Source organism: Rhinolophus hipposideros (assembly GCF_964194185.1).
Source record: "Rhinolophus hipposideros genome assembly, chromosome: 4".
In the NCBI taxonomy this organism is placed as follows: Eukaryota; Metazoa; Chordata; class Mammalia; order Chiroptera; family Rhinolophidae; genus Rhinolophus; species Rhinolophus hipposideros.
The window spans coordinates 10,992,175-11,014,479 of record NC_138050.1 but is presented as its reverse complement, the minus strand read 5'-3'; the positions used below and the strand labels follow the sequence as shown (position 1 = coordinate 11,014,479).

Sequence of the window (22,305 nt, the reverse complement as noted above, 5' to 3'; positions counted from 1 at the left end):
CTAACAGCTAATGGAGATAATCATTAGGATTAAAAAAACTTAATATTCAGAAAGCACCTTGAACAGTACCTGGTATACATATAAGATACACACACAAGATATGAAAGAGAGGGAAATATTTATTCATCACCGAGGGAAAAGTATAAAGTATAAAAGCTACATTCATTTTTTTGAATAAATAAATATAATTCTGAATTGTAGCCCAGGCACTTTTCCTGTTTCAGTTTACACTTCAGACCAAGTGTAAAAATCCATTTTTTTAAACTCTGCATTAAATCTCAATTACAATGAACTGAATAAGAGGAAGACAAGTTTCTGAGGAACTCAGTCCTACATGAAAATTAAAAACACGTAAGAGCCCTTGAGCCATCAGTGTATTGATATATTTTGGGCTGATTACACCAGTGACTAATAAGTTCACATAAATTTGAATTTTCCTAGAGAGCAAACTGTACAGAACATGTGGAACATATAATGCCTGAGATAAACATTTTTAACTGACAGCTATAATGCTGAAAGTGAAAACAAGAATCAAATATCCTAAAACTGATTTCAGAAATTGCTGGGTGCGGCTGTGACCATCCCAATGGAAGAATCCATGGTACCCATAGTTTTCTAATTTTCTTAATTCAAAACTGTGGGAAATAGCTTTTGGATTTACAAACACATGTTCCTAATCACCACTCCCTGTGATAGGAAAACAAGAGTTTCAAAGTCAGGATAGACCATGTTGGTTAAAGACTTACAAGGGGTTTTCATTGTTCTATACATCTGGGAGCTGCTATTTCTCCAGGTGGGATCCTGCTGGGTCTGGCCCAGTATACTTATTCTTGGTTCATTAGACAATGAGAAAGAAATGCTGGCAACCTGCCCCGTGCTTTTTTGTCTTAGTGGCCAGCCATGTGAAGATGCACTAAGGAGCCCCACGGGAACCCACTACAGCTTCGCGAGGTGGAGCTGGGTTCACTGGGTGAGCCTGAGTCCAGGGAGGCAAATACAGAGAGAAGGACACCCAAATTCCCTCAGCTACTCACGAGTCAAAAGGCAGGCAGGGATCATTAAAGGTGTTTCAACGACATAAGAGCTGTGTGTCCCAGGCATGGAACACCAATGAGGCTCACCCTTCAGGCCTACAGCTAGGGGGACACACTAATCACAGAATCTCTCCATCTCCTCAGCCCAGGACTGAGTTTAGCTGGGGTCACTGAAGGAGTGTCATGAGAAGAGATGGCTGACGCTCCCTTAGATACTGATAGGACTTCTCTACTATTATGGAATTATTCTAATTAGTCACGCATTGCTCATTTGTTTCAAGGAGGGACAATGAGAAGTCTGTACTTTGATGCCTGAGAAAAAAGGGGGAAGAGGAAAGGAAGATTGACAAAGGAAGAGAGAGAAGAGGAGAATGAGACAGGTAAGAATTTAGGAACAGCTACAATTTACCTAGTGCCCTCGCTTTGCTGGGCATTGTGCTAGACACTTAATTTATATCATTGTGTTAAATCCATACAAAGCCCCATGAGGTAGATGTTATTATCTTGTCTTGCTGATCAGGAAATCAAGGCTCGGAGAGGTGAAAAAAACTTGCCACACACAAGGATAAAAACTCATGTCTCCTCAACTCTACAACATCCCTCAACCATACCCGCCCCCAACACAAAGGCTTGAAAACCCTTGAGAGCAGGCTCCACACAGGCTGCCGAATGCAAGGCAGTCACGGCAACAACTCTCAGAGCTACTGTGACCTGATGTGCAGAGGGGGGATCTAAACATTTTCTTTGTCCTGGTAGCCTGCAGACAAAAATCTACCTTCTTGTCATAGCTAAGGAGCTGTTCAGGGAGACAGAAAACCTGGGAGTTGACGGTTTCTGAAGCGGAGAATGCCTGGAAGAAAGGACAGTCCCAAGGGAAAGGTCTGAGACCACTGCATTGCCGGGTCACTGACCTCAAAGACCATGTTTAAACCGAAAGCTCATTCTGCTAGATTGTTAATATTTAAAGAGAAAAAAGTAAAAGCAATAGGTAGGCCTGGACTACTTTCAGTTCAAAATAAATTTTCTGTTTTAAAATCTTATTCTACCCGTATCGAACTTCTGGCAGTCTCAAATCCACATATCTCACTCAAAGTCCTTACCTGGTAATATGTCTGCCATGTACCAGTTGCAAGTTTCACCCTACCCTCCATGGCCCAAATTCCCTTCCGAATTTCACCACCATATAGCTCATTGTCGCGCTTTCAATTATCTCTTTATAGATGAAGGTATCAAGTCACCAACATGGTCCTTACTAACATACATAAAAAGAGAATAGCATCCTTTTATTTCCAACCACATGACTCAGTCTGTGCAGCTAATTTCTGGAGGGATTGTGAGTGTGGTTATTTGTCAGTGCAGCTCATTGTATCTTTGTGTGGAGCTTTCCAGGGTGAGGGAAGTGGCTTTTCTGTGTCTGGCATGTCTTAGGCTTTAACAGGGAAGATTACACTTTTTAGAAACAATTAGCTTTTTCCTTACTGTAAATAAACTTGAGAGCTCGCTATGGAGAAAGGATCTTGGCCTTTAATGAGAGATGTTAATTGGATACGTCAGCAAGGTTTTCAATGTTTCAGCTACAGGTTTAGTTCTACTCAGTTCTATGCCGTTAGCCTCCAGTCAGACTCCTGGGTGGGGTACTGCGCTGAAGACTGGGCCCCCAGGAGAAGCCTGGATGTGCTTCCAGATTCCTTTCCAAGGCTGCCCCTCCTTGGACTCCTGCCACGCAGCAGCTTTTCCCCTTTCGGAGTACTCTTGCTCCGTTTCCGTGGCCCTTTGCTGTACTAGTTGGATATCTCTGGGCCCACACTTACCTCTCTTGTCTTATCACTGTCTACCCGCTGCTGAGAAAATTCACTGCCAAGTCTTTGGGGGTCAGTGGCTCCCAGTCCCCACTGTCAGCCTGGCTCTCTCTTCTCTGCTGGACAGCGTGGCTAAGAGCAGAGCAGGGGCAACCGTCAGACCTCCTGGGCTTGAAACCCAGTCCATCAACTTGCTGGCTGTGGGACTTGGACAGGAGACTTAACCTCTCTTTCTGGGACTGAGTGTCCTCCTCAGAAAAACAATGACACTCATAGTTTCATTGGGTTTATTTTGAGGGTTTTATGAGCCAAATGCATGTAAAATGCATGTAAACCCTCATGGGTTTATTTTGAGGGTTTTATGAGCCAAATGCATGTAAAGCACTTACAACAGTATTGGGCATATCAGATGGACTTGGAAATGTCAGAGGGTATTATTACTACAACTACTGCTAGCACTTCTACTACTGTTACTACTACTTCCACCACCACCACCACCATCACTTCTTCTACTACTACTTCTACTACTATTATTACTACAATTTGAGACATCTACCATGTTTCCCCCAAAATAAGACCTAGCTGCACAATCAGCTCTAATGCATCTTTTGGAGCAAAAATTAATACAAGACCCTGTCATATTAGACACCGTCTTATAGTAAAATAAGACCCAGTCTCATATTACAGTAAAATAAGACTGGGTCTTATATTAATTTTTGCTCCAAAAGACGCATTAGAGCTGATTGTCCAGCTAGGTCTTATTTTTGGGGAAACGTCCTGCATGTACCTTGAAACCAATATTTGTTGAATACAGTTGTGTGCCAGGTTGTTATATATGTTGTATCATTTAATCCTTACCACAGCTCTGCAATGTAGTGTTGTGAATATCTATTTCTTCATAACAAATTGCCCCAAACTTAGTGGCATCAAACAACAACCATTTTATTATGCAGGAATTCCATCCTGCATAGCAGCATAGCTGTTTTTCACAATGCCTGGAGCCTCAGCTAGGAGTGATGTAAACAGCTGGGAATGGATTTGATTTGATTTCAGTGGGAAGCTTCTTAACCCACGTCTAGCACCTGAACTGGGCTGATTTAAAAGCTGGGATTGTTAATGGGAACACCTATACTTGGCCCCTCATGTGACATGTGCTCTTGAGAGGATGACAACTGGGTTCCAAGAGGTGGTAGTGTCCTACCAAGAGGCATCTAGAAAACAAATATTCAAGAAACCAGACAGAAGCTGCAGGAGCTTTCATGACCCAGCTTCAGGACTCACACAGCAGGGATTATGCCCCACTGGCTGAAGGAGTCACAGCCCGCTCAGATTTCAGAGTAGGGGACATTGACCTCACCTTTTGATAAGAGGAGTGTCAAAGAATTTGTGTTCCTTTTCAGAAATTGCCACGGGCAGGTACCATTACCACTACTTTAATAATGGAGAAATAGAAGCTTAGAGCAGTTAAAACAGTGACGTGAGACAGATGATACAGTTAGAGGAGAGAGTCCAGATTTAAACCCAAGATTTTATGTCAGGTATGGGTTTATTCCTATTTATCCTGCTAGGCACTTTACATCACTTGAGTATAAGAACTAACGTCTCTGTTCTGTTCTGGAGAATTCTCAGCTATTTTCCCTTTAAATTATTTAACTGCCAGTTCTGTTCTTTTCAAGAATTCACTAATTCTCCCTTTGATTAGATGCAGGTCCAAGTTTTTAAAGACTTTTCTGTTTGTTTCAAGCATATCTAATGGGTATACATCTGCTCATGTTTCAGTTCTACTTACTTTGTTTTATAATTTCTAGGTTTTTTAAAATGAATTTTATTATTTTATCTCTTTCAGGATTCTTATCTCAACAGGGGAACATATCTGCATCATACCTGCTACAGAGCTCTTGTCAAAGTGCATCTCCTTATTTCCATCCTTCTTGTACTCCCCCAACAATAGATTTAGCCAATTAAAGATGGAAACCAGACATGTTTATTTTAGAAATGTCAGGGTTAGAAGCATTTCTAAAATAAACATATCTGGGTTCCATCTTTAATTGGTAATACTGATTGACTACCCATTTACCTCCCCAACCCTATTCCTGGTACCCCAATTCCCCCAATGCCCATAGTCTACTCCAAGAGAATAATCACTGTAAAATAGGGATGGAAAAGTACTGAGGAGAGGAACCAAGATGGCCATGTAGAAGCCTCCTGAACCGCCCTCCTCTCACGGATGCCCTGATTGTAGAGTTACACAAAGAGCAATTCTCTCTGAGAGAAATCCAAAAACTAGCTGAGTGACTAAAATCGGGTGAGTGAGAAAATACCCACATTGAAACAGGGAGGAAAGGCTGAGACACACTCTTACCATAAACCCCACCCATGACAGAATGACATATAATTGAGAGGGAACCCCCAACTCCCAATTTCTTGAGGAACAAAGTGTCTGGACCACACATTTAGTACCCTGACTTTAAGGCTCCCATTGAGGGATGGGGACCTAAAACACCTACGTCTCAAAGTCAACGGGGTTTACATTCACAAGTATCAACTCAATAGGAAAAAAACAAACAAAAAATAACCAAATTTAAAATGGGCAAATAACCTACATAGATTTTTTTTTTTCCAAAAGAAGACATACAAATGGCAAACAGGTACATGAAAAGGTACTCAACATCACTAATCACCAGGGAAATGCAAATCAAATCTATAGTGAGATACCACCTCAGACCTCTTAGGATGCCTATTATCAAAAAGACAGAGATAAGTTATCTGACCCCAGATAACTGCAGGTTAGGTGGTATCACATGGAGCAGCAGGAGAATCACCCAGTTGGGCTCAGTCAATTTAGAGAACCATGGAGATAATAAAACAGGTGTTTTAAGCCACTATGTTTTGGGGTAGCTTGTTATGTAGCCATGAATAACAAAAACAATCACCTACATTGTTTTCCCTTCATTCCTTTGTATTCATCAATTTCTTAAATAGTCATAGAATCTTGTGGTCAAAATTAGTTGAAATTTTGGTTATTTTTCATTTTTAAATTTTATGTTAAAATATAGTTAGTTCCAAAGCTATATATAAAATAATGATTTCTATTCACAATAGGCCTTGGTCCCCTGGAGCCCGGTAGCAGTGTGTGCTGCTGCTGTCATTGGTTACCATGTAACTGCTCAGAGCTAAGTGAATGAATTACCTTCATTTTCCCTCTGTTGCATTTTGAGAACAACATGAGATTTGAATGTGGCCAGTTTATACTAACTCTCACCTGTACACTCATCATTGATGAAAACATTTCTATAGACGGTCATAGGAAACATAAATAAGAAAGTATATGGCAAGGGCAGCAAATATTGAAATATTTACTGGAACATTATATTGAATAAATGCAAACCAAAAATCCACAACAGCATGAAATTGAAAAATATTAACTATACCTTTGAGAAAATGTAAGCCTGTCAGAAAAACATACATCTAAACCTAATTTTCTTCCAAGATTCGCCTCATCACTTTAATTTCACTGCTATAATGCGCACGTTACTTCTAGTTATTAACTTGCTGTCTATTTACTAATCTAGTCAACCAATGTTTACTAAATTCCTTACAATGCCAAGCGTGGACTATGCTAGATTCTAGAAATAAAGAAAAATGAGAGAGAGAGAGAAAGAAAGAGAGAGAGAGAGATGTACTTCAACCAATTTATAGTTTAATGAGGGAGACAGACAAGTAGAAAAAAAAAAGTCAAAATTCAATTTAAATACTATATTAAGATAAAGCAAAATAAAGTATACTCTATAAGAAAAGCAGCCTGAATGGTGAGGGAACTTTCCAGAATGAAATAACTCAGATTGAAATTGAGTCTTGAAAGGTCGGACGCCTTGACTAACCATCTCAGTTTTTGGTCCGGTCTCGCCAGGCAGGGCACATGAGCCAGGGCAAATATTTAATGAGCATGTTGGCAGGACGCAGGCCTGGGTCCTGGATGAGTCAGCACTCTCGTCCCTGAACAAGCATGAGTCAGAGTGGGATTCTCCACCCAGTCAGAGCTTATCCAGTGGCCCAGAAAGGATTGCACTGGTCTGACTGCTCAGACCATGAGGACCGGGTCTTCTTAATTTCAGTTTTGCATATTGACCAAGAAGAGAATTCGTCAACTTTGTTTCGCATGCATCTCCACCTCACTCCATCCCAACATCTCTTTTAGTTAGCAACTTACTAAACCTGTTTTCCCCCTCAATTCCAGAGTTTAGCTACTTATTGTAAGCCCCACTGGAACTTTTGCTTTTACTTTCAATATTTCAGTCTTGAGATAAGACTGGCAGCACTGCATTGGTTGGCTTTCATATTACTGGGACAATATTGTCTTTTCTCCCCTGTGTGGGTTTTCCTGCCTTTTTACAGCCATCAGATTCTCAGAATGCTTATAATCCCATGGATTCCACACTCGTGCTTTCCATGGAAAACGAGCCACTTGAGATCACCGATCATGAGGTCACCACCATGACATGGGGAAGTGAGGGTCCCTGAATTTACCACAAAATTCAGTAGGCAGCCTCTTTTTTAAGCCCTATCTTGACTGCTAAGCACCCTGAAGGGCAGTTTCTTTTAGAGACTAATCTCCCTGGATTGTTTATTTTCCAGCAGAATAAGACTCAAGATCATCTGGTCCATAAGTCACAAACTTAAACTTGTAGGGCCAATTTGACCAGCCTGATAGATTTTGTTTGGCATTCATGTTTAAACAATTTTAATAAGTTATCCATATAAACAAATTAGGAGATTTCACATAAAAATCTGAATTTCTAGGGTTTTTTTGTTTTGTTTTTTTAGTTAGAAGAATCGGCCCAATTCAGCCCGCATTCCATTTAGGATCAGTTACTGCGGAGCTAATTGCTACTCTCTGAAACACACTCATGCTCTCCATCTCCCTTTAGCCCTGACCCAGTGAACTGCACTCCAAGCCTTTGCAGGTATTTACTTCTCTGTTCCTGTACTAGTTCAACTTCCTCACTTTACAGGAATACAAACAAAGAAACCAAAAAAACAATCAAACAAAAACTGAGACCAAGAGAGACCTCGAGATTTTCCTGGGCTTGGAATTGGATGTACAACCAGAATCAGAAGTTGAACGTGGGTTTCTCTGCTCCACTTTCTTTCTTCTTTGAGGTGAGGTGCTGTCCATTTCTCTTACTTACATCTGATTAACTGCTTCAAGCTACTGCCTAGCACAGGCCGGAGAGGATAGAACACCAGACTCTAAGCCAAGAGTATTCATTTCATGGCTCAAATCTTAACATTTGGATTTTGAAGAGGTTTGATTTGAGTATTTTGACTTTTTTTTTTTCCCCTTCACCCAATACCTCTCTGCTGTTTGTGGCACGTTGTAGCAGGTGGATATGAAAGGAACAGGCACCTGTTTTTCTGGTCATTGCACATCTATGTCCCATGAGAGGATGTGTTCTTTCTCCTCACAATGACTTCTAGTTAGCTTGCTGGGGACAGTCCATTTGAAATGTTATGTCAGTGATTTTATAACACAGATGCAGATTTCTGTTTTACCTTTGGGCTTGGTGGGACCTAGAGTTAGCCAACATTGTTGCACACTCGTAATTGTGAACTTCACTCCAATAGAACATCCTGTCAGTTCTTATGGAGTTGACACTTTTCTAAGTGGTGAGATGGAGCTTTTACTGTATGTGGGCACTCCTCCACAGGTAGCCAGGAGCAGCAGCACAATTCCCAAAGATAAGCTTTCCTTATCTCAAAATACTGGTGGGTTGTTATTAGCCTTCCTTGCTCCCCGGGAAGCTGTAATTAAAAGAAAATAGTGCCTCTGTATTTTTTAATGAACAAGGGGCCCATCCTAACAAAAGCATGAAAACTTCCGATTGGCTAGAGCCTTTATATAACCTTTTTCTTCCCCAAGAGATGCCTGGGACCTCACAATGAGGTGCTCTGTTAGCCTCCCCACAAGACTGATTTGGCACCTCTGCCACAAAGAGCATGTGCAGACTGTGACAGGCTTTCAGGGAAGCCACTTCCCACATGTGCTCCTCTGCTTCCCTCATTGGTGTTTGGGAAGAGGAGGCTGGTTCCTCGCGTGAGCTGGGTGCTATGACAGATGAGACGCTCGTGCAAGAAAATAACTCCTGCACATTTGATGTACTGCTTTAAACTTAAAGACCTCTTGGGACCTGAAAGTGTAAGGTAAGCAGTGCTCAGCCGCGATTCTTGAACTTTGAAACTGTGAATGTAATTTGAGGACGTTCCTTGAAACTCTTTGTTGTTTAATGTGAAACTTGAACATGCTGCCTCTCCCGCTGCCTTTAAGAATAACAGCTCTCTGTTAAACACGCACACACAGCTCTCAAAGAGGAAAAAAAAAAAGCCACTGCTTAAAAAATAAAAATTCTTCCATGATGAAATATTCCTGTAGACTGGTTGTACTTTTAAACGTGTGTGGAAGTGCCCAGGGTGACTTTTCTCTCTGCTTTCACTCAGTGTAATCAGTATCCTTTCAAATGGGATCACATTATCTTTGCCACCTGAAAATGGGTCTGTGTGCGGGGCTCATCCCGGAGAGAGAAAACCTCTCTTTTTGCAACCAAACGTCAGTTCAGGTCTGGGTACTTTATCTCAAGTGTCACTTGGTGCTTGCTCAAGGCATGGGAGGGGATTATGGAAATGCTGCTGCAGCTCTGCAGGATGGGGGAAATTGGCCAGGGTCAGGGGTTACCGTGTGCAGGCCAGTTCCTTGGGACTGGTGCATTATACTGGGAAGCTGGGAGGTCATTGAGAGCCAGCGGTCTGTCAGACACAAACTGATACAGAACAAGCTGAACAGTATGTAAGGCAGTTACTGGTATAATGATGTTAATGAAATCCAGTCTTTCTGTAGAAATTTACAGGAGCTTTAATGCTTTTCTTCAAGTGTGCCCAGACTCCCAACAGTGGAATGCTGGATGCTTTTAGCTATCTAATGATGTTTCTAAAAGGGTGTCACTGTAAAATATTGCTCTGTTGTAGGGAAAATAAGATGTTGACTCTTCTTCCTGTGCTCTGGAGACCATAAAGGAGAAGACCTAGACTACAGTCGCGCTACTTCTTTTCTCTTAAGTCTTTGCCCAGATGTCCCCACTGTCTTCCGCTGTTTTCGTCAGTTCCCCAGGGACTAAGCTAATTGTGGGAATCTCCAACTTCCCCCCGAGAGCTCTGAACCCCATTTTGTGTCCTTTATACTGACAGCACAAAGCAATCAGATTCTTGGTCATTATTGTCTTTCTCACCCTGGATAGTACTTTGTGGTCACAGATCGGCCCCCAGTGCATATCCCTGCCATATAGGGATTTCCTCCCGTTTATAGGCTGAAAAGGTGACCCAGAGAGCTGAGGGCATCTGACCTTGAAGTCTGAAGTGGCAGCAGTGGTGGGGTGTGACCTGGATGCCATCTCCCCTCCCCCAGGCTTTCTCCCTTCCAGGACAAGGCTGCCTCACCTGGCCCAGGCATTTCCACGAACCTACCCTTTGAACCATTACTGATTAGCTGCACACACTTTAGGCGAGGTACTCATTCACTCTAAGGATTAGAGTCATGAAGCTACCTTTGTCCTGGAGGAAAGAAAATTTTCACAGTAACGAGCATGGGTTCTCATGGGCTATCTAAGGACTTCTCTTGTTGCTGTATCTTGCTAGTCTTAGCACACATTTCTAAAACAGCTCAAGTGAAAAGGTGAAGAAGGGTCCTAAGGAAGTGAGGCTCGGGTTATTTACTTTGTGCAGCCAGGACACCAAGGGTGCCAAGCTCCGAGGGACAGCAGTGGGCTTCGGTTGGCATCCTCGTGTGCCACAACCTTGTGGCAATGGTTACTTTTAACTTGACAACATTTCTACACATCTGCCATCCAAATACCCTGTACATGCGAATCAATATTTAGGCAATGCATTAGCTTCATTAACCAGACACAACATGAGAACTATTCTTGGTAATTCTTTGTCTTGTTCTAATGAAATTAAAAGCACAAAAGGGGGAGAGGGGGGCAAAAAAGGTAACATATATTGCTTATGTCAGTTCAGGAAAAATTGCTTAATCGGGGATGAGAAAAATAATCAAGATTTCTCTATTTTATCAAAGATGAGATTCACTCAAATTGTTGTATTTTTCATCTTTGACAGTCTTGGGTCTTTTTCTCATAGCTGTACTCTGACTCTGATTTCTTAGCACAGTAATGCTTGGGAGCAGTTCCCAAAAGGTAGACAAAGGTGCTGGAACTGTAAGTGTTAGAATAAGAATCCTCTGTCATTTTAACAACCAAACCCTGATGAAATCACCACCATCATAGAACTCACATTTAAAGAATATCTCATTTGTTTCCAAAGCTAATAGTTCCCTTTATCTTTGTTCTTTCCTTTCCTTTTTTTTTTTTATTAAATGAACGAAGGCCTGAAAGAATAGCTAAAATTAACCACTGCAATTTCCTATCCTTCATTTGAAGCCTGATCCTTCAATCATTCTACAAGTTTTCACTGAGATTACATGGTCTATGGGAACAAACACTGAGAGATGTGCCCAGACTATTTTATGTTAAACAAACCCTAGGAAGGTGAGAACTAGGATATTAAAAATAACAATCCTGGCTGCAATTATTTACAGACAAAATGGAAAATAATTTAAATATATTGGTATGTTAGGGAAAATCATAGAAAGTATAACTGATCACCTATGTGCAGGGCAGCAACACTCAGAAGACTCAGGCAGGGTTGGCTGGCAATCTACAGGAGCTTTTGGTGACTCCGACATAGCTTCCCTCTCAGACAGCCGTAACTATAGACAAGGAGGTAAGAACAGGGGCAAGCCGCAATCATGGCCTGGAACCACTCTGATTTTTTAAATCATAGTAATAACAGGGTCAAGGGAAAAATAACATTAGGAAACCTATACGGCGGGAGAATATTAAATGTATGTTGTATTTTTGAACTGATTCTGTAGCGATGCCAGAGGGTGGAGAAGTTGAGCAACTTCCTTGAGAACTGGTCAGTGCAAAATACTTGGAATAAGTACTTGGATGGCATCCTAGCCAAGTTTGTCAGCGTTTATTTTCAAGTAGGAGCTTATTCCCCAATGGCGTCTTTAGATAGCTTCAAAAGGGACTTACACAGACTGTTAAATTTTCTCAAACTGGAAAGATTCTAGAATGGATTATTAAAGGAATGGGATATAAAACATCCAAAAGAGACGCCCAAGAATCCCTAGAATCTAGCACACATTCTCTCAAAAGGAAATCATCAGGTAGGCACATTTTTTTCCTATTACATATTATTAGCCTGTTAGATGGAGAACATGTAATTTAGCCAAAAGCAATTTGGTCAAAAGCAAATTGGTCAACACAATAAATTAGTTGAAAATCAGTATCTTAAAATGAGTATCTTCCACCATTAAATGTTTAAGTATGGGTGATAAGACACAGGACAGCTTTATAGCACAATAAATATCTACAAACATTACAGTTTTTAGAACTTCTACTGTTATCATTATGTATATTGAATTTATCTTCAAACAATTACTCTCTCTATTGTGATAAGTTTGAACAATTAAGGAATTGTTTAGGCAACAAGCTAAGGATCCCAAAAGGAACTAATTATTTGAAACTAACAGACTGATTGAACAATTGACTACACTTATAATTTATGCATTACCTTAGGCTTTTTAAACAACACATGCTAATTTTGGGAAAATTATAAATATAAACCAGAAAAAATTTAAACATAATCTCATTCAAATAGTGGCAACCAATGATTGCATATGAGTGTATGATAGCCTTCTGCATGCTTTTTCTATGACTACATATGAATTTTATCTACCATATGGTATTTGGAACCTAGCATATTTTTAAAAATAATCCATCAGTTACACATTTGCATTGTTGTACTTAACTGCTGAATAGTTAGATTGTTTCCATTATTCTACATTATAAGCAATTGCAACTAGGAATAAGTTATGAAAATGAATTAGAAATTTAAAAAATCAAGCTAATGAGGAAAAGCAAAAATGGAAAAAAAATATAAGGTGCAAAATGGATCACAGCTCTAACAGTTAAAAAAAATGACCATATTTGAAAGATGCCGACTGCCATTATTCCCTTTTAAACAGATCATTGTTTTCACAAACTTGCCTTCTCAATCAAACTGCTTTTTGTCAAATTGCTTATATCAAGTTATATCTGGCCAAATTACTGGGAAACAATAGTTCAAGGAACTGCAATAGACAAAATGCACATTAACTTCAGTGGGGCATTGTGTAATTCCATCATGATATCGTTGGAGACAAGATTGAGAAATAGGAGCTGAGCTAATGCAATTACACAGATTAATAACTAGTTGAATGAACATACTTAGAGGGTGCTTCTTAGCAACCTGGGAGGGGCAGGCAGGTGGCTTATACCAAAACTCTGTTCTTGGTTCTATCCTAATAAATATTTTTATCAGTGTCTCGGATAAATGTACGTTTAACAAATGTCTGGATATAAAACTAAAAAGAATAATACATTGTGTGCTGACATCATTAAAATCCAAACAGATCTTAACAGGTTGGAATAATGATCTGAATCTACCTAGACCTATATAACCGTGATAAATATAAGGTTATTTACTTTGGTCCATAAGCGTAAATGCACAAGTACTGAGTCATTGAAAGAACTTGTACTTTTGAAATAAGACTTTAGGATTCTGGTTGGTAGTAAATTCCATATGGTATAAACAAAGAAGGTAAGGTGATCTCGATGACATTGTTAGAAGGGCAAGGGAGGCATATGAATGGGATATGCTATATGCCAAGCCACGTGCTGGCTGTAGTACAAGCCTGTCGTCTTAGTCCAATCTCCTGCGTGACCGTCATTACTTTTGAGTGCACATGCCATCCTTGAACCACCCTTGAACCCTACCGCCCAAACTACTGGCCACTCCAGATGATGACTTCAAGACTTCCCATTCCAAAAGATCTTTTTATTCCAATGTTATGGAGGCATTTGTGGGTGAATATGGAGATGGAGGTAGTAGTTAGCCTAGCAAGGAAGACGAAATCTTTGAGCCTCTACAAGGTTAACAATTAGATCTTGCAACAAAGTATGGTTGGACAGTCAGGGCCCTATAGGGACAAGGCTGTGCAAGAAAATACTCTTCATATCATGATAAGGAGCATTAAGATTCCAGATGGAGTGAAAGAAGCCGTGGATCTAGAAGGACCAACTGAGTTCCAGGAGATGATAGGCAACATACCAGCTAAACGCAGGCATGAGAGGCTTGAGAAAGCATGAGTACACTAAAATGATTTACAGACTCAGGAGAGAAGGTCCAAGATGGCGGCAGCATAAGAAGACACTGAACTGACCCTCTCCCATGAGGAAACTCAAATATACACATATAGAGAGAGCAGTTACTCCTGTGAGAAAACTGAGGGCTGAATAAACAGCTTCTGAATAACAAACAAGAGAAAGTGACCAAACAGAGAAAGCTGGGAAACTGCACGAGTCCTATGAGAGCTGCAGAAACTGTCTGTACCTGGACGGTTACAGTGAGCACCACTGTTTACACCCCCCTCCACTTCAGTAGCGCAGGTGAAGCTCTATTCCAGTGCTTTGGCCCACCTGCAAGATCACCACAGTGCATCTCTAGCCAAGAGCCTTTTACCCCCGAGCAAAGGGAGCAAGCAGGAACAACGGGGCATCGCCACACACACCTGGCCGCATGGCCAGGAGCTGCTGCAGCCAAACAAACCAGTGCCCCTGGGGCGGTAAGCACCCGCCCTGCTCAAACCCTCTTCAAAAACGACTTGGTACTTAAAGCCTACACAGTGGTCACTTCACAAGACAACTTTCTGTACAACAAACGAGAGAAGGCTGGGGAGCTATGGGAGCTCCCCGGGGACTGTGGGAGTTCTCTGGAGTCAGAGGTGCCGGTGAGCACTGTTGTTAATGTCCCCCTCCACCTCTTTAGGGTGGGGAGAAGCTCTACCCCAGTGCTCTGGCCTCCCTGCAAGCTTGCTGCAGTGTATTTCTGGACACATAGCCCAAGACCATTCAGGCCCCCAACAAAGGGAGCAAGCAGGATCAACAAGGTATCTATCACCACGCACACGTGGGCTCCCCACATAGGGCCACTCCGGCTTGCTGGCGAGTGCTCCAGTTACAGTAAGCACCCACTTGGTTCCTACCGGCCTGCCAAAACCACCCAGCACACACAAACTGCACAGAGGACACTTATGTAGATAAGGCCACTTTTTCAAGACTGGGAAAGACAGTCTAATTCATATAAACAAAGATAGAAAGTCAAACAAAATGAAAAGGCAGAAGAATATCTCTCAAATGAAGGAACAACAACAAAAACCCCAGGGGGAGAAAAAAACAACCCAGGAAACTAAGATAAGTAATTTGCTTGACAGATAATTCAAATAAACTATCATAAGGATGCTTCCACACTTGAGAGTGGAATAGAGGAGCTTAGGGAGAACTTAACAAAAAGTTAGAAGGTATAATAAGGAACCAAATAGATCAGAAGAATACAATAACTGAAGTCAAAAATACAGTAGAAAGAATCAACAGCAGATTAGCTAGTATAGAAGAAAGGATCGGCAACTTGGAAGACAGAATACTGGCTATCAACTAATCAGAACAGTTGAAAGGAATTTTTTTTAAAAAGGGGATAATTTAAGGACCTCTGGGATAACAACAAATGCTCATACATTTTCATTAGAGGGATCTCAGAAGGAAAAGAAAGGAACAGAAACTTTATTTAAAAAAACAATGGCTGAAAACTTTCCTAACTGGGAAAGAAAACAGATGTCCGGGTCCAGGAAGCATAGAGTTCCAAACAAGATGAGCCCAAAGAGACCTACACCAACACATATTGTAATTAAAATGGCAAAAATTAAAGACATAATCTTGAAGGAAGCAAGTGAAACACAAAGAGTTACATACAAAGGAAATCCCATAAGGCTATAAGCTGATTTCTCATCAGGAAATTTACAGGCCAGAGGGAGTGGCAGGACATCTTTAAAGTGCTGAAAGGAACATACAACCTAGAATAATTTACCTAGCAAGGTTATCATTCAGAATTGGAGAGGTAAAAATTTCCAATACAGGCAAAAATTAAATGAGTTTATCATGATTAAACTAGCTTTACAGGAAATGTTAAAAGGTCTTATTTAAACAGAAGAGGAAAGGCTATGACCAGAAATAAGAAAATATGAGAAAGGGAAAAAAATCTCACAGGTAAAGCTAAATATTTAATAAATCCAATGAATCAGACATTTAAAAAACTACTATGAAAGACAAAAGGAAAAAGTATCAAACATCACCCAAACTACAATAAGTAGTCAGTACATACACAACACAAAAAGACCTAAAGCATGACATCAATACCATAAAGCATGGAAGGGAGGTAAAAATGTAGTACTTAAACAATATATTCAAACTAAAGTGCTCATCAGCTTACAATAGACTGTTACAGATATAGAATTACATATATATATATATATATATATATATATATATATATATATATACACATATATCCACAAAACAAAAAGATATACAAAAGCTATTCAAACAATAAAGAAAAAGGAACCCAAACAAAACACAAAAGAAAACCAGCAAACCACAAGAAAAGACATCAAGAGAAGAAAGAAACACAACCATAAAAAAAAAAAGAGTAACTTAATGGTAGTAAGTATATACTTATCAATAACTATTTTAAAAGTAAATGGATTAAATACTCCAATAAAAAGATGAAGTATGGCTAAGTGACTTTAAAAATGACCCATTTATAGACTGCCTACAAGAAACTCACTTGAAGTTGAAAGACACACGGACTGAAAGTAAAGGGATGGAAAAAAATATTCCATGAAAATATAAATGAAAAGAGAGCTGGTGTAACAACACTCATATCAGACAAAACTGACTTTAAAACAAAAAGGTTAAAATAGACTCAGAGGGTCATTACCTAATTATAAAGGGGGCAATCAAAGAAGAGGATATAAGAATTATAAATCTCTATCTACACACTCAATAAAGGAACACCTAAATATATAAAGCAAATATTATTGGACATAAAGGGAGAGATTCACAGTTATATAAAAATAGTAAGGGATTATTTTAATATGCCACTCAGACCAATAGTTAGTTCATCCAGACAGAAAATTAATAATGAAGTAATGGCTTTAAAAGTCACATTAGACCAGATCAAATTAATAAAGATTTTTAGAACCTTTCATCCAAATACTATAGATTACACACGTTTTTCTCAAATGCACATAGGACATTCTCCAATATAGATCACATATTAGGTCACAAAAAAAACCCACAAAAAACAGGCCTATAGATCACATATTAGGTCACACACACACAAAAAGGCCTCAATAAATTCAAGAAGGTGGAAATCATCAAGCATCTTTTATGACCACAATGGCATGAAACTAGAAATCAACTACAGGAAAAAAACTGAAGAAAAACACAAATACGTGGAGACCAAACAATATGCTACTAAACAAACATGGATCAAAGAGGAAATCAAACAAGAAATCAAAAACAATCTTGAAACAAATGAAAATGAAATGACAACTTTTCAAAATTTATGGGATGCAGCAAAAGCAGTTTTAAGAGTGAATTTCATAGCTATACAGGCCTACCTCAAGAAATAAGAAAACTCCCCAATAAACAACCTAACGCTACACCTAAAGGAACTGAAAGAGAAAAAGAACAAACAAAACCCAAAGTAAACATAAGGAAGGAAATAGTTAAGATCAGAGTGAAAATAAAAGAAATAGAAATTTAAGAAAATAGAAAAATTCAATAAAACTAAGAGCTGGTTCTTTAAAAAGATTTAAAAAATAATTGACAAACTGTTAGCCAAACTCATCAGGAGAAAAAAAAAGAGTACAAATAAATAAAATCGTAAATAAAGGAGGAGAAGTTACTGACACCACAGAAATACAAAGAATCATTAAAGAATAATGTGAAAAATTATATGCCAACAAATTCAACAATCTATAAGAAATGAAATTTCTAGAACTATATAATTTTCCAAGACTGAACCAGGAAGAAATGCAAAAAACTAAACAGACCAATTACTAGCAGTGAACATGAAGTAGTTATCAAAAAACTCCCAACAAATAAAAGTCCAGGACCAGATGGTTGCACAGGTGAATCCTACCAAACATTTAAATAAGAATTAATAACTATCCTTCTTAAACTATTTTTAAAAATTGAAGAGGAAGCAATGCTTCCAAGCTCATTCTATGAAGCCAGCGTTACCTTGATACCAAAACCAGACAAAGATGTGTCTATTGATGAATACAGATGCAGAAAGTTTCAAAATAATAGCAACCCAAATTCAACATTAAAAGGGTTATACACCATGACCAAGTGGGATTCATCCCAGGGATAGAGGGATGGTTCAACATCCATAAATCAATGTGACACACCACATTAACAAAATAAAGGATACAAAATGCATAATCATCTCAATAGATTCAGAAAAATCATTTGAGAAAATCCAACATCCTTTTATGATAAAAACTCTCAATAAAGTAGGTATAGAAGACAGCTATCTGGACATAATAGAGGCCATACATGACAAACCCATAGCAAAGCTAATATCACACTCAATGATGAAAAGCTGAAAACTTTTACTGTAAGATCAGGAACAAGATAAGGATGTCTACTATCACTTCTATTCCACATAGTATTGGAAGTCCTAACCACAGCAATAAGACAAGGAAAAGAAATAAAATACATCCAAATCAGAAAGGAAGAAGTAAAACTGCTTATTTGCAGAAGACAGGATACTATATACAGAAAACCCTAAAGACTCCACCAAAAATCTATTACAACTAATAAATGAATTTAGTAAATTTGTAGGATACAGAATGAATATGCAGATACCTGTTGCATTTCTATACACTAATAACAAATGATCAGAAGGATAAATTAAGAAAACTATCCCATTTACAATTGCATCAAGCACATAAAATACCTAGGCATAAATTTAACCAAAGAGATGAAAGACCTATACTCTAAAACCTATAAGACACTGAAGAAAAAAATTGAAGATGACACAAATAAATGAAGGCTACACCGTGTTCATGAACTGGAAGAATTAATATTGTTAAAATGTCCTTACTACCTAAAGCAATCTACAGGTTCAATGAAATTCATATCAAAATACCAATGGCATACTTCGCAGAATTAGAACAACTAACTCTAAAATTTATATGGAGCCACAAAAGACCCCGAATAGCTAAGAAAAACTTGAGAAAGAACAAAGTGGAAGGTATCACAGTCCCTGATATTAAACTAAACTATAATACAAAGTTCCAATAGTCAAAACTGTATGGTACTGGCATAAAAACAGATATATACACCAATGGAATAGAGAGCCCATAAATAAATCTTCACATGTACAGTCAATTTATGTATGACAAAGGATGTAAGGATATACAATGGAGTAAAGTTTCTTCAGTAAGTGGTGTTGGGAAAACTGGACAGATACATGCAAAAAAAATGAAATTGGACCATTTTCTTACACCATGTAAAAAATAAATTCAAAATGGATTAAAGACTTAAATGTAAGACCTGAAAGCATAAAATTTCTAGGAGAAAATATAAGGAATAAACTCTTTGACATCATTCTTAGCAGTATCTTTTTGGATGTGTCTCTTCCGGCAAGGGCAATAAAAGAAAAAAATAAACAAATGGGACTACATCAAACTAAAAAGTTTTTGCACAGCAAAGGAAACAAACCATCAACAAAATAAAACAACAACCTACTAAATGGGAGAAGATATTCACCAATGATACAAAATATTCAAAATATATAAGGAAAATGTACAGCATAACACCAAAACAGTCTACTTTAAAAATGGGCAGATGACCTAAATAGACATTTCTTCAAAGAGAACATGTGAAGTATGACAATTGTGCTCGCAAACTCATCCTAGAAAAAGTGCTACATACCTCACTGCTGAATATCACTACGGTCACCTTCAAAGTCCTCCCCTTGGGAAGCTATGCACCGATGCCAGAACCTAGTCTACCCTTCAAAGCAATTTTGGAACTCTTTATCTGGAATGGCCATCAGAGCTGCCGTGTATTACCCTTTATGTCCTGAATGTCATCAAAATGTCTTCCTTTCAATATTTCCTTTCTCTTCGGGTAAAGAAAGAAGTCATTGGGGGCCGATCAGGTGAGTAGGGAGGATTTTCCAATACAGTTATTTGTTTACTGGCTAAAAACTCCCTCACAGACAGCGCCGTGTGAGCTGGTGCATTGTCGTGATGCAAGAGCCATGAATTGTTGGCAAATAGTTCAGGCCGTTTACATCGAACTTTTTCACACAGCCTTTGCAGCTTCCAAACGGTAAACTTGGTTAACTGTTTGTCCAGTTGGTACAAATTCATAATGAATAATCCCTCTGATATCAAAAAAGGTTAGCAACATGGTTGCAACAAGTTTGCAGACTTAATTGTCACACCTCATACACATGGCCAACAGACACATGAAAAGATGCTCCATATCACTTATCATCAGGGAAATGCAAATTAAAACCACAATGAGATATCACCTCACATGTGACAGAATGTCTATCATCAATAAATCAACAAATAACAAGTGCCGTGGAGGACATGGAGAAAAGGGAACCCTTGTACACTATTGGCGAAATTGTAAATAGTGTAGCCATTATGGAAAACAGTATGGAGATTCCTCAGAAATCATATGACAAGGCAATTCCACTTCTGGGTATTTATCCAGAGAAAACAAAAACACAAATTCAAAAAGATCTATGTACCCCTATGTTCACTGCAGTGTTACTGCTAAGAGCCAAGATATGGCAGCATCTAGGTGTCCGTCAACAAATGAATGGATAAAGACATAGTATAAGAAGTCCGACAATTACATTCAGGAACTTGTTGCAACGATGTTGCTAACCTTTTTTTGATATCAGAGGGATTATTCATTATGGATTTGTACCAATGGGACAGTTAACCACGTTTACTATTTGGAAGTGCTGAAAAGGCTGAGTGAAAAAGTTAGACGACCTGAACTTTTCACCAACAATTCATGGCTCTTGCATCACGACAATGCACCAGCTCACACGGCACTGTCTGTGAGGGAGTTTTTAGCCAGTAAACAAATAACTGTATTGGAACACCCTCCCTACTCACCTGATCTGGCCCCCAATGACTTCTTTTTTCACCCAAAGGTAATGGAAATATTGAAAGGAAGACATTTTGATGACATTCGGGACCTCAAGGGTAATACAATGACAGCTCTGATGGCCATTCCAGAAAAAGAGTTCCAAAATTGCTTTGAAGTGTGGACTAGGCACTGGCATCAGTGCCTAGCTTCCCAAGGGGAGGACTTCGGAAGTGACCATAGTGATATTCAGCAATGAGGTATTCTAGGATGAGTTCGCAAACTTAATTGTCCAAACCTGTGTATATATACACAATGGAATATTACTCGGCAATAAAATAAGAATGAAATTATGCTATTTGTGACAACATAGATAGACCTAGAGGCTTTGATGGTAAGTGAAGTAAGCCAGACAAAGAAAGATAAAATGTATGATTTCACCTATATGTGAAATCTAATAGAGACAAAATAAATGAAATAAACAAAACAGCAACATACCCATAGCTATAAAGAAGAAGTTAACGGTTGCGAAAGGAAAGGAGGTACGGGTGGGGGTGGTAATAAAAAGAAAAAAAAAGGCTCGGAAAAGAATGGCAACCATTGATGAGCTGGCCTCTTCTTCCTGTTCTGCTGCTAAGACTATGCTTATCTAGTTAGTAGAGGTTTCTTCTGCCTTCTTTTTGATTTGTTTCTACAAGGGTTCCCTTCCTGTCTGTGCTCCTTCCAGCCATCTGCACCTGCTGATATTGGCGGGAGGCTGAGTTACAGGCTGTGATTTCCACTGCTCTTAACCCCATGTCACTGGAAAGGAGGCAATCCTAGTGTGGTGTAGAGCACAGGCTCAGGTTGAGATCCAGGCCCTGCTACTTGCCTGCTCTGGGAAGTGCGCTTCACGCTTCCTCTTACTCTGTTTCCTCAGGGGTAAAAACAGAGGTCATGATGGTATTAATCTGTTAGGGTTGGCATGAGAATTAAATAAAATTATGCATGGTGTGCCACTTAGCATGGTGACTGGAAGATTCAATAAAATCTTTGATGTTGTTTTTAATTATCCTCTATACCAACCTTGTATTCCTCCTGAGGCTGAGAACACACTGCTGTAAAATATAGCACAGTGGCCCTCAGGGCTCGAGGCCATCACGACCAGTTAACTATCACTGCAATAAAAGGTAGGACCAGGCAGCTTGGACAAAATACAGTTCTCAGAAGGAAGCTGAAGGGCTAACAGCAAGCATACCTTCCACGCACCTCCTCACTCAGAATCCCAGGGGAAGTCCCCCTGGGTCTCCATCTGGA

The 22,305-nt window shown here is 39.3% G+C and overlaps 1 protein-coding gene across 1 annotated transcript in view; it reads left to right on the top strand.

The window, feature by feature from the left end:
- The first annotated feature begins 8,904 nt into the window (after nucleotides 1–8,904).
- Nucleotides 8,905–22,305, top strand: part of STARD13 (StAR related lipid transfer domain containing 13) — a 490,614-nt gene continuing 477,213 nt past the window's right edge. The window contains exon 1 of the mRNA XM_081045611.1: nucleotides 8,905–9,034. The gene's annotated coding sequence lies outside the window, so the exon portion shown is untranslated. The remainder of the gene's footprint in view (nucleotides 9,035–22,305) is intronic.